The sequence below is a fragment of the Pongo abelii genome, chromosome 15, assembly GCF_028885655.2.
Source record: "Pongo abelii isolate AG06213 chromosome 15, NHGRI_mPonAbe1-v2.0_pri, whole genome shotgun sequence".
Taxonomy (NCBI): Eukaryota; Metazoa; Chordata; class Mammalia; order Primates; family Hominidae; genus Pongo; species Pongo abelii.
This window is the reverse complement of record NC_072000.2, coordinates 29,925,438-29,938,023: the sequence shown is the minus strand read 5'-3', so window position 1 is coordinate 29,938,023 and position 12,586 is coordinate 29,925,438. Positions and strand designations below refer to the sequence as shown.

Here is a 12,586-nt window from a genome sequence, read left to right as displayed (position 1 = left end):
TAACAAATAATTTTGGGGGCATCAGCTATAGAGTGGGTATTGGAATGGGCACTGGAGATCCAGTAGTGAATAAGATCATTACTTTGCCAAAAGGAACTTACATTCTAGTAGGTACCAATATATAATGAGCAAATAGACTGGTTACCAATGGTGATTTGTGTCATAAAAGAATCAGTCACGGCTGAAACTGAAGGTGTAGAAGGGACCACCTATTCTAGGTAGGGCAGTCACAAAGAGCCAGGCATGTAAGCTGAGGCTGTTGGTAGAGCTCAGGGAAGAGCAACCCAAGGTGAAGACACAGGTGTGTACAATTCTGGGCATACCTCAACAACGGAAAGACTAGTGAGGCTGGCCCGGGAGTGGGGAACCAATCTGGCAGATACAGGATCAGGTGGGCCTTGTAAGTCATGGCAAGGTGTATTCTAAGTGCAATGGAAAGCACTGGAGACGTTTAAACCAAAGTGTGACATGATCAGATTTATATTTTAAAATCAGTGTCCCTGCTGTGAGGAGAATGCCCTGAAAGGAATGTGAAGCTGGGTGCAGTGGCTCATGCCTATAATGCCAAAACTTTGGGAGGCCGAGGCGGCTGGATCACCTGAGGTCAGGAGTTCGAGACCAGCCTGGCCAATGTGGTGAAATCCCATCTCTTCTAAAAATACAAACAATTAGCCAGGGGTGGTGGTGCACGCCTGTAATCCCAGCTACTTGGGAGGCTGAGGCAGGAGAATTGCTTGAACTTGGGAGGCGGAGGTGGCAGTGAGCTGAGGTTCATGCCATTGCACTCCAGCCTGAGCAACAAGAGCAAAACTCAGTCTAAAAAAACAAAAAGGAATGCGAGGGTTCAATGAGTTAAAGAGACCAGTGCCAGATGACAAATGACAGCAGCCCTGGCCAAGGTGGCGAGAGTGGGCATGGCAGGAAGTGGATTGATTAACATTGTGTTATATTTGGGGCTGAATATGACTTTTTGGGTTCTAGTTGTCCAACGATATACAGGTAGGTAAGTAGGTAGACAGATATAGATATAAATATATAAATATAGATTATATACAGATATAGATCTACATGCAGTTTCTGACTAAATGTCATATTGTGCCCTGAAGTCAGGAGGGAAAGGAGTTTTTTAAAAGTTCTTCAGTCTCGGGAAGGCAGACAGGGCAGTGCAGGTGAAGCATTTTTTCACTCATCTTCCAAGCCAGCAGTGCAGGTGGTTTTTGCCATCTTATTATGTTAGTGGACTGCATGTTAAGATCTTTCAAAAATTAGTTTTAAAAAACAGAGTCCTGCTTGTTCAAATGGGCTAAATTAAGTGGAGATTTAAAAATCAGAACATCATACTGTACATGGTAAATACAGACCGTTTTATCTGTCAATTAAAAAAATTTAAAAATCATCAGTATTATTATCAGTGAAGCTGTGTTGAAGATCATTGCTGTTGGAGAAAATAGAAGTCTGTTTTGGTTTGTTTTTTAACTAATCCTCCAGATTGCTTGTCAGTCTGTATTAATCAAAATCACCAGATACTACTCAGCACTGCTCCACTTTGCTCACGTAGAAGCAGTCATAGCATTTCATCTTAAAAAAATTATAAAATAAAAACATCTTGGCAATCTGGCTTACACATCTGTCACTGCACTGTTTGCCAGGGCTAATTTGGCTCATTTGGTTAAGTTAGTTGGCCAGGGAGCATCCCTATATTGCTCACACTTTACCTTCTACCCTGGGAAGCTTTCTATTCTGAGGACGATCTTCTCTGATGGAGAAGCTTGCATAGCTGTTCTTCTCTTCGAGACCTCTAAACATTATTTCAAAAACTGGTTTTGTTATGGTTAGAACCAAAAGCTAACTAATGTTTATACACAAAGAACAGTTCTGTTTACCCTTCTACTGTGAGGTGTATTCACATTTGGTTGAAGTGAAAAAGCTCTGTCTTAATTGGATATATCAGAAAAGGAAGACATTAAACCGGCTAGATATGCGAACTTGTTTTCATTAGGTAATTGCCATCGGAGGTCTTAATGAAGGTAGAATAACCTTTCCTCAAACAAGCAAATTATAATTCTTAATACGACATGCAAATAAAAATCTAATTCATGGTTGTACATACTGGGCCTTTATGGCTCACTATTCTTTTCTGTGGGCCCAATATATTTCTATGAAAAGAACTACTTCATAGCTCAAGGACTATGGCCTCCCTCTGTGGAAAGAAGCTGGCTACTGAATCCTGCTTTCCACCTAGGAGGACACTATTACCTCTCCCCGGGAAGGATCTGTGCTGCTGAGTTGTTGCTCTGATGAAATACAACGGATGTACTACAAAACATCAGAAGTTTACCTGGTCTCATTTGCAACTAGAGTACTCATGCAGGGTGGTTTCGCTGGGGACTGAGGGGAAGTGGTTCACACAGGGTTGGACTAAAGTCTTCGGTTTCCTTCTTCCTTGTGGTCCAGGTGAGGTAGCAAAGGCCATTCCTCCTCCATTGTGCTGTGTTCAAGAAAACTGCAGAGTTAAGAAAGAACAAGGATCATCAATCAGGACTTCTGGGACTTTCATTTTTAACCGGAGTTGAAAACACAGGGGCTTGGAGACCTTTCTGGTAACCCTTTAAACTGAAGTCAAAGGGTTCAAAAAGAAAAGGAAAGTCTATGAAATATATACTGAAGGCAGAAACCACAGTGAGAGAGGGAAGTAATATGTGATTTGGGATAGATGCCTTTGACATATTCATTGATCTCAGTGACTTGCAGAGTGCTGATAGCACTCTGGCCTCAGGGTGAGGCGCCTTGCCAGCTTCCAGATCAAAGGAGTGCCTAGGTGCTGAATCCCTGGCGTACTCCCAAGCAAAAGTGCCTGGAGCCACATTTGCTAATTACAGGTTGTGTTCTGCTGTTTCCAAACAGGGTGAAAGTGACAGAAGTTTAACTGTGAATAATTACACACTTGAATAAGTATGTGATTAGCACTATTTGTTGTGGTTGGGACTGGAGTGATGGGACAAGAATGGAGTGATTGCATTATTTACAGCTTAATTGTAGACAAGTAATTACTTATGTAAGCTGATGGTGTGGGGTCACAGAGGACCTGCAGAAGAATGTAGATGATCTGAAATTCAACTTCTCAAGCCAGTCACTGTGCCTCCCCCATCCCTTTTGAGCTTGATAAAGAGAACCAACTATGCATTTCTTGAATGAAATGCTTAGGAATGTTAAATGTCTTGTTCAGTCTAAGCAAAGGATCAGCAGAGATATTTTAAAAATCTCAGCTTCCAAAGTAATAAATCACAAATGCCACCTAGTGGTTTTTAGTATCCAGTGGCTGCATTATCTGTAGACTGTAGCTATAGCCCAGTTAAGGACAGGACTTTTCTAGTCGGGGAGTGGGTTTTTCAGTTAGGAAAATTGAGATGAATGGACCAGGACTCAAAGTCCTTCAGCCTGCCTCTCCCTTCACTCAGCTCTACTAGAACATCAGAGCTGAAAACTCCCCCCACCTTACACCATTGTAACTTCCAGTGGTGCAGTAGAAATTTGACTGCAAATCACTGTGCGGTTTTTATTTTCCCCTAAGCCACTAACATAATAAGTGACGAAGTCAACAGCTTTCATGATTTGGGAGTAGATTCATGGTTGCATTTTGCTGGCTGCCGCTTCTCATTCACAAGGTGGTTGAAAGCCACTTTTCCAATACCACATGCCTGGTTTCAAGTGTTCAGGTCTAGATTTAAATCTGGAGGGATTCTGTTGTCATAGACCCTCCCAGGGAGTGTGCTATTTGAGAAATGTATTGAGAGAGGCGAGGTTGAGAGAATGAACAACCCCTCTCCCCAGCTTGTTTTTATAATTTTGCTAAAAATAAATAGACAAATCAATTTTCCTTTAACAGCTCAACACTGGACAAGTAAAATTCTTTGACTAAGATGCAGAAAATATTGCTGTAAACCTGGCAGTACAAGCTGAGAGATAAGCAGGCCTGCTGTGTTCTCTGTGTTGATGCTGCCTTTCCCAACCAATTGAAACCACTGTTTTTCTGGTTGTAACAGCAGACAAAAAAAAAAAAAAAAAAAAAGGAATGGTGATGCTCCAGTTGTTTCAGGCCACAGATTCAAGAATATTATTTGTAGGAGGTGGCTACTTTCCATTTGAAAGAGCTATGATTTCATCCGTCATGCCATTTATCATTTCCTATTTTGGGTCAATTTCCCTCTGCATTTGGAGCCCTCAGCAGAGTATCCATGCCACTTCTTTGTGGGACATTCTCCTGCTGATGACCACTCCTACCCTACCCAGGACAACGTCTTCACTCCCAGGATTGTCCTCACTCTCCTGGATACTATCACCTCTCAAGACATATCTAATTAGATTAAGCACTTTCTTTTCACAAGGATACCACTTACTGGTATGATATCAATATCATACCAAGGAAGGAGTCTCGTTCCTTCTCTAATTTGGGGACATCATCCTTGGATAGTGTATTAATCACACTTTTATTTTCTGTATTTCTGAGGCTTTGACTCCTGGGACCTAGTGGATCCTGGAGAGATTGACCCTCCTAGGGCAAGCCAATTTCTAGACATAGCAAAAAACTCACTCCTTAGCCGCCTTTCATATGCAAACTAACCAATCTAGGACCCAGCAGCCCACTGCCTACTCTATCAGGCTTTTATGCTCTTTCCACTATTTTCCTCCTCTAATCATCCCAGAACCAACAAGAACACTGGAGAAGTCCCTGTGCTCCAGAGCCCATGCAAATTATTCAGGCTAGCAATCCTAAACCAGCTTACCCTGCTCGGCCCATTCCTTTCTAGGGAAACCACAGTCGAGGCTTGTGCCCATACTTGGCCCTCATTTCCTTTGCCTCCTGACTGACCCTGGTGCTTCCCAGTGTGACTGTGGGTGGCATGATGTGCCCCACCCCCCATAGGAACTTGGAGTAATAATCTTTTCAATGGAAGTAGTCCTCTGATCTGTTAGCCTCACTGTCCCTGAAAAATAATACAATCTATTTTTTAAAGCAGATAGCCTTTGTCTAAACCTAGCCATGCTTCTCCAGAATGCTTATTCCGGGATATCAGTTCCTCTTTCTTCCTTAGAGCTCTCATCCCAAATGCCCACTAAACAAAAATATACACATCTTACAGTAGGAAAGCCTCATTTCATGAGAAAATCAATTGTGTTGGGCTGACACTTGTCAGCTTCTTCCTGGTTGTTCTCCTCGCTCTGTCACAAACCCCACCTCTGACCACCTAGGGGGATATTCCACTCTCAAGGATGGACAACTGCTCCATCCCACCTCACTCTGTCCATGGAAGGGCATATCTCTTTTCTTAGAGATGGTTGGCTGCTTCTTTCCATTCCCCCAATTCTTAAATCTCCTGCTAATTCAGAAATAACCCTTTTGGAACTATTTTTTACCTCTTTCACTTCACCTTTCAGGTTACTTTGTGATCATCTTTGTTTTGAAATATCTAAAATGGGCTGTGTATTTTGATGAAAAGAGATTGGCTTTCAGCCAAAGAGTAAAGGGCTGAAATGGAAATGCCAGTGAAATGGGAAGCTCACTGGAAGGTCGGCTTGGAGTCTGGCCTTAGCACTACCAAGGACAAAATGAGTTACTGTAGACAAGTCACAACTAATCAAAACCTTGTGTTTTCAAATGTAAACTGAGAAAACAAGTCAGAGGACATATCAAGAGTCATTAATAGAAGGGACACTGTGTACCCTTTGGGAGCAGCCCCTCCCAGGATACCCACTTTAGGATAATTCTGAAAGGGTAAAAAAGATGCATCTTTCTGCCATGAGTAAAAAGTCTCTTTCCAACATGCTCTTTGCCTTCTATGTAGTGATGTCTTCTGGCTTTCAAGTTTTAAAACCTGTATGCCCTTGATCCTACTCCTTCTTCCACTATTGCACCTTCTTGGAAATCTGAGAGACATTCATGTCCCAGGAGTGACCAGCATGAAGAGAGCTGAAACCCAGCCCCATTGCAGAGCTGGCTCCCAAGGATCTATCTTGGGTTAGTAGTCTCCAATTATCCCAGTACCTTAGGGAGCTCATTTTGGATTTTGTATCCTCTGTAGGACAGGTGACTGTGTCATTCAAATAAGGGCTGGTTTAGGTCATACTTTCCATGTAAGCAAGTGAACAGCACTCTGATCTCTTCTTCCCTCCCAAATCTTCTCCATTAGCATTTTTCTATGATACAAACACTGGCTCAATTTTACACATTTATGACACTGGTAAGGAAATTTGATTCTTACCAAAATGCTTTCCCACAGAGCTGTGCTTTCTAAAACAATCGAAAAGGTATGCTTTGACTGAGCACAGACATGTTGCAGCTTGCCGGACACCAGCTTAGCCTTAGCTATTGTTCAAAAATTCAATGAATAAAGCAGAGTGTTTTTACCTTCTCCTCTTTTCTTTTCTAGCTATACAAATAGTGGAGAAATAAGTCTCCTGTCCTAAAGGAACTAAGCCTACTGCATTTTTACAATTAATATGTGTTAGTTATTTTATGGAAAGGGGGCAATGAGAGGCTTTACGTTGTCTTTGACTTTCATTTCACAGCCATCAGTGTAAAAGGTTCTATCCCTCACCAGTTGAGCAGCCAGCCACTAAACATGCCAATCAGAAGAGAATGTTAAATTGCTGGCGACTGCAATGGCATAAGCTATGTTTAATCATTTGCTTTGAATCTGTTTAAGACGATAATACCCTAGCCTATAAGAGAATCAATATGTTGCATTAAAACAGGATTTGATGTCACATAATACAATATTTAAAAGCACAATGGAAGAGATTCTCAGAACAATTCAGCCCTGAGTAGAAACAGATAATGACTGCTGTGATTTCCACTCCCCTGTTTTTAAAGGAGAAGTGATTTTTTTTGAAAGACATATTTTTAAGAATGTTCTCTTCTATCAAAACTTGTAAACTATATGAAGCCATTGAGCCCAAATGCCTTTAGATTAGTCTTTAAAGAAGCACATAATATGCCTAGGAGGCAGGGCAGTGTAATCAAAATTCCCATTTTAATGAAGTAGCAGCTCAAAATGTCATGAGGTACCATGCCAAAGCAACAAGTGAATGTCCCAGGTTACTTGTTGAAGGGAATTATCACTCTTCCTTACTCATTTTCTGCCTCCAATAAAAACAGCAGGGTCTCTGGCTTGGAACCAGGCTGAAAGGAATAGCAGCAGTTCTTGAGAGGATGACAAGAAAGAGGAGTAGAGTGGAGGCTGGGCCACCTCTCCTCCCTACAGCTTTTAGGTGGTGAGTCAAAATGGCTCTGTACCAAGCAAACTGGAGATATAACTGAGCTCACTGAGGGAGTTTCCAAGAGATGCATCCTCCAAGACCTCCTTATGTGCTTAGGTGATAGTGCCAAGTGTTTGGGTTTAGTAAAAAAAGGACTTTACTGGGATTCGGGCTTGGCCACTAATTTGCTGACTTTAAGGTTTCAGCTCTTCTAAAATTGTATGCAAAGCCATTTCCTATTCCACAAGGACTGCCTGGGAGTTAGTGAATCAATGACTCAGATGTGCTTTGAGCTCCTTGGCAACATTCTAATATCCCAAAGTGTTGCTCTATGTGAAAGATTTCCTGACTCCAGTTGGTTCACCAGCAGTTACATCTAATGCCAATCTCATTGAGCTGGGACAGGTAGAAGACTGGGATTTCCTTTGTTCAACCACCCCATGACCTAAGGCAGTCTGGCACAAAACAGTTTTGTGGATGGATGAGCATCTGTTCTTATTTACAAGGATGCCACTGAGTACTGCCACGTTCATTTCCTACCTCCTGGGAGTTTTGTGAGGTTTATCATGATTATTCCAGCAGTGCACCAGTGAAGACAAGAGATTTGGAAGTATAAAACATATTTAGTGTTTGCTGGTGACTAACACATGCTTTCAATTTGCCACTTTAAATCTGTGATTTTCTTCATCACTGAATTCATGTTGAATGTGCTTAGAAGGTGAAAGTTGGTGAGGCAAAGCATTTTGAAATTGTTCTGGTGATTTTGTTTTTTCTTTGAAGCTCACGTTGTTCAACTTATAGGTGGACACAAAGCTTGCATATCCTATTAACAGAGGCACACCTATGTTGTGGCTCTTCTCAGGATGTTGTCTTGTTGCTGACCTCTCCCCTCTCTCCTTTCATCTCCCTTTCCCAGGATAATTTCCTCTGTCTGTATCCATGGCTTCTGCTGAGCTTCAGATCAGAATGTATGCCATTATGTTCCACAGCTGCCAATCAAAGGGTAAACTTTATTTTCATCCTAAAGTTTATATTTTTCCATATAACTCTGAAGTTTTGGAGTTACACTAGAGCCTTCTCTCCTTCTCATTCCCAACGTCCACTTAATTATCACATTCTGATATTCTATCTACTTACCATCATATACATCAATTTCCTCCTTTCTATCTATACTTGCACTATTGTCTGGAATATTGTGAAAGCCTCCTGACACTGCTACAGACTCAGTCTCACTTCCTTCCAATCCCTTAATTTGCTGTCAGAATGATCTTTATAATACAAAAATCTAATTGTACTTAAAATCCTTTAATAGTTCACATTGTTTTAAAAACAGAGCCATGATTTTTCATGTTTCTGTCCTTGGGTAAATTGTTATCTATTTCTAGAATGACTTTCCAGCCACTTTCACTTAAAAAAATAAGTTTAACTATTATGTGTCCTTTAAATGTTAATTCAGGTATTCCCTAAAAAATCAGAAAGTTTTCTCGGAAGCCCCTGATCTAGATTAAATGCCTCTTCCTCTGAGCTTTCCAAATACCCTGTGCATGCCTAAATCACAGCAAATACCACACACTGTTGTTTTACAGTTTTTGGCTTACCTGTGTCCTCTCCCTCCATCACTCTAAGGACTCCCAAAGTCCTGGTATTTTTCTTTTGTAATCTATTTCTGAAGCTCAATAACAGCCACAATCAATTAAACCAATAAGAAACTTAGATATTGAGTGGGCAACCTTTCTTTCACCTTGGTGGAAAGTATGTTTTGCCTGTGCAAAGAATGACAAGGCCCACTTAACGTTATAAAGGCAGGGCTATAGGTTTCTGATTTCACGTTCTAGAGGACTGAGTGAATATATCATCAGAAAGATTCCTTTGAATCTAGACAAAACAGATCTAGTCATCTAAGTCAAGAAGTGGATTAGCATTGTTCCTAAAAACACAAAACGGAAGAATGGTTGGAAGTCCAAATAAAGTGTGGCTGAGAGAGGAATGCTTACTCAGTATTCCATTAGCTTTCCTACATTCCCAGCACTTTTACATTAGATCTGACCATGTAACCAGCACTGGCTAATAAAATATGACCAATGTCATTTTCAGGATAAGGTGGTGAAAAGTCCATGTATGAGTCTTTCTGTCTTCTGATGCCAGGGCCATTGAGGAGACAGTGCTGTACATGGTGTGCATCTGTAAGAAAGTAAAATTCTATCTATTTGAGCGACAGTATAAAAGAGTCTTGTATAGAATGGTGTGAGTAAAACTAAAATGTTTTTCATTAAACTTCTGAGATTTTAGAGGTTGTTCGTTATTGCAGCATAATCTAGATTTTCCTAAGACAGAGAGGATTTAGAAAAAGAATAAAATGTAAATGTCCTTTTAAAATTGGACAACAGTAACTTGATGCAGATAAGTTGATGTCGTCTTTCTCCAAGGATATTTAGATCTAAATTCTTCTAAGAAATAGTATTGAGAGATAATTATCCATAAATCTCTCACATGTCTGCATGACTTGTGAGCAGAGGTACACACTGCCTTTTTCTGAACTATACTTTCAAGGATGTTTGTATAGAGAACATCATTGGAAAATAGAAGTAGTATCCCTTTTTGGAGCAAAGAGCAAGGTTGCTTTCAACCTTGGAAGAGAACTTTAGTTTCTGTCTCCAGCTGCATGTTGGAGTTGACAAGAGTTGAAGTTGAAGTTGGAGTTGAAGATGACAAGAGAGTGTAAAGAGCTCAATACTCCCTATCAGAAACCACCTCTCCCTGCAGCCAGTTGGAATGCCAAGTGTCCCACTAGAATTCAAGGAAAGGAGGGCTTTCCAGATAAAGTATAGGAAATTCTAAAGATAGGGCATTGAAGTCAGCTACAAATGTGTTTCCCTTCTAGCCTGGATCATTTCCTTACAAAGAAAAGAAATTTGCAGTTTAACTAGACTCACATTTCATTAAGGCCATACAAAATGAAAAAAAAAAAAGATGAGCAATTAATCTATAGTTGCAATTAATTAGGAAAATTAATCCAGATAATTGAGATCATAATATAGATTTAAAAAATTTGAAATACCTGCTATGAATGTCTCTGTTGATCATGTTAATTGAATATCTTCCTTGGGCATAGGAAAACAGCATGTTGCCTGGCAAGAGTAATGCCATCTTGAAACAAAATCACGATGATGACTAATGTTTGACTCCTGGATAGGTTTTCTGCAGCAAGGTCTTTAAATAATGCCTATAGCACAGATAACCCCTCATAAAGAAACAATACCCTTGACACAGATAACCCCTCATAAAGATGTTTATCTTTATCATCCCTAGTGATCATGTTTCAGCAAAACAGTTTGAGACATAACCAGCTACACATGTCTTTACCCTAAAAGCTTGCTATACAAGGAATATTTCTGGAGAGTGGGTGCAGGGATCCACCCTCTGCAGCCACTTGAGACATTGCTTCAGTTCATTAGTCCCTATTAAATATTTTCTTTCTCAGAAAACTGGATTTGTCAGCCTCTTTCTTTGGCCCCTCAGCTTCCTCAGCCTTAAGAGGTAGAGTTGCATATACCTGCTCATCCCAGTAAAATGAGTGTCCTTCACTTTCTACACTTTCAACCCTGAATGAAACAGCAAATACTTGGGTGCTTATGAGTTGTCAGTTAAACACAGAAGGTAAACAATATTTCAGTACTTTCTTTTTTTTTTTTTTTTTTTGAGTCAGAGTCTCTCGCTCTGTCGCCCAGGCTGGAGTGCAGTGGCGCGATCTCAGCTCACTGCAAGCTCCGCTTCCTGAGTTCACTCCATTCTCCCGCCTCAGCCTCCCCAGTAGCTGGGACTACAGGCACCCGCCACCGCTCCCGGCTAATTTTTTGTATTTTTAGTAGAGACGGGGTTTCACCATGTTAGCCAGGATGGTCTCGATCTCCTGACCTCGTGATCCACCTGCCTCGGCCTCCCAAAGTGCTGGGAATCTCAGTATTTTCTTATAATTGATGATAGCTCAGAAAAGGTGGTTGCATATCTTATTTCTTTTCCATTTTCAAAATATAAATGTTTGCTTATAATATGTGTGGAATATCAAAGTAATGATGCCTACTGAGGTAACACCTTTTATTCCTAATGCAGTTTTGCATGGATTTATTCCAAAAGTGGGGTGATTCAAATGTGCTGTGCATTGTATGAAGAATGCAAACTGGATAATACTTTTGCAGTTGAGGATCAAGTGTTGGTGCCATGTTTCTATTCGTGATACTCATTGAAGCCAATCTATCACCATCTGGCTTCAGTCTGTCTTATTCAGGTTGTCTGGATTGTTTAGAGTTAAAGAGGGCTTCTAGCCACGGCCGTGATAGTATGAAGATAAACACAAGTGATTTTTAAAGGGATAGAGCCCAAGACCTTGGTCTCTTCAGCACTGGTTTATTTAATACAAAGAAAGTCTCCTAGGCATAAGGATAGGACTTCCAGTGACCCTAAATTTTAGATACCTCCAGGAAAGTATTATCTAAATATTAAATTTAAGGTAATATTCTAGAGTACTCATCAGTACTGCTCTCTGATTATTTCCAGCTCTGGACTTCCTAAATACAGAGTTTATTTCACCTCCTGGCTCCCTTGTGGATGTAGGGGCCATGGGACTAGTTCTGGACGATGCATCGTAAAGGAAAATGATATGTGTCAACTTAGGTCTGAATATTTAATTGATTGCCCAAGACCTCCAAGTCTTGCTGTGTTCTTTGGCATACTACACAGTGATGTTTGCAGTGGGAACTACTCTGTTAGCCTGGGTGACTAAATGATAATGATATGCAAAGCCTCGTTGTTGATCTGTGATAGGTATGTAGCTTGAGAAAGAAGTCAACCTTTGTTGTTGATCATAGTGTTGCTTGTTAACTTAGCATGACCTAGCCTGTTCTCACTAATGTATTTTCAATGACCCAAAGTCACACTGGCAGTTATACAGTTGAAATGTCACAACTCCTTCATAGTGTTATTATGGTAAAAATTTCTGATTGATCCTTGCACTCTTTCCTGTCAACTTCAGTCAAATCCTTCTATTTGAGCAGAGGAAATACTTTTGTTTTCATGGAACCCTGAGAATACTTGACATGAAAGAGATTCTTAGGGAAATACTTAATGGAAAAATAGAGGGGATTCCATTTCTGGAATGTCCACCCTTTCCTTCTGATAATAACAGAAAAGGAAATAATAAGATTGGGACAATGACAGTAGCAACCCAATTGGATATTCACCTGGTAAGATTTGAGATTGACCCTGGTTTTTGGTTTATTGGGTAAACTGAGCAAACTCATACTACAATATTTGCTTTTACATATGCTAAATA

The 12,586-nt window shown here is 40.5% G+C and overlaps 1 long non-coding RNA gene across 1 annotated transcript in view; it reads left to right on the top strand.

Annotated features, from left to right (window-relative positions):
* The first annotated feature begins 201 nt into the window (after positions 1–201).
* The window catches only part of LOC129049964 (uncharacterized), a 29,694-nt gene continuing 17,309 nt past the window's right edge, over positions 202–12,586 (top strand). The window contains exons 1-4 of the long non-coding RNA XR_008513437.2: positions 202–301; positions 2,455–2,600; positions 5,844–6,016; positions 8,174–8,260. This is a non-coding gene — a long non-coding RNA (uncharacterized LOC129049964). The remainder of the gene's footprint in view (positions 302–2,454; positions 2,601–5,843; positions 6,017–8,173; positions 8,261–12,586) is intronic.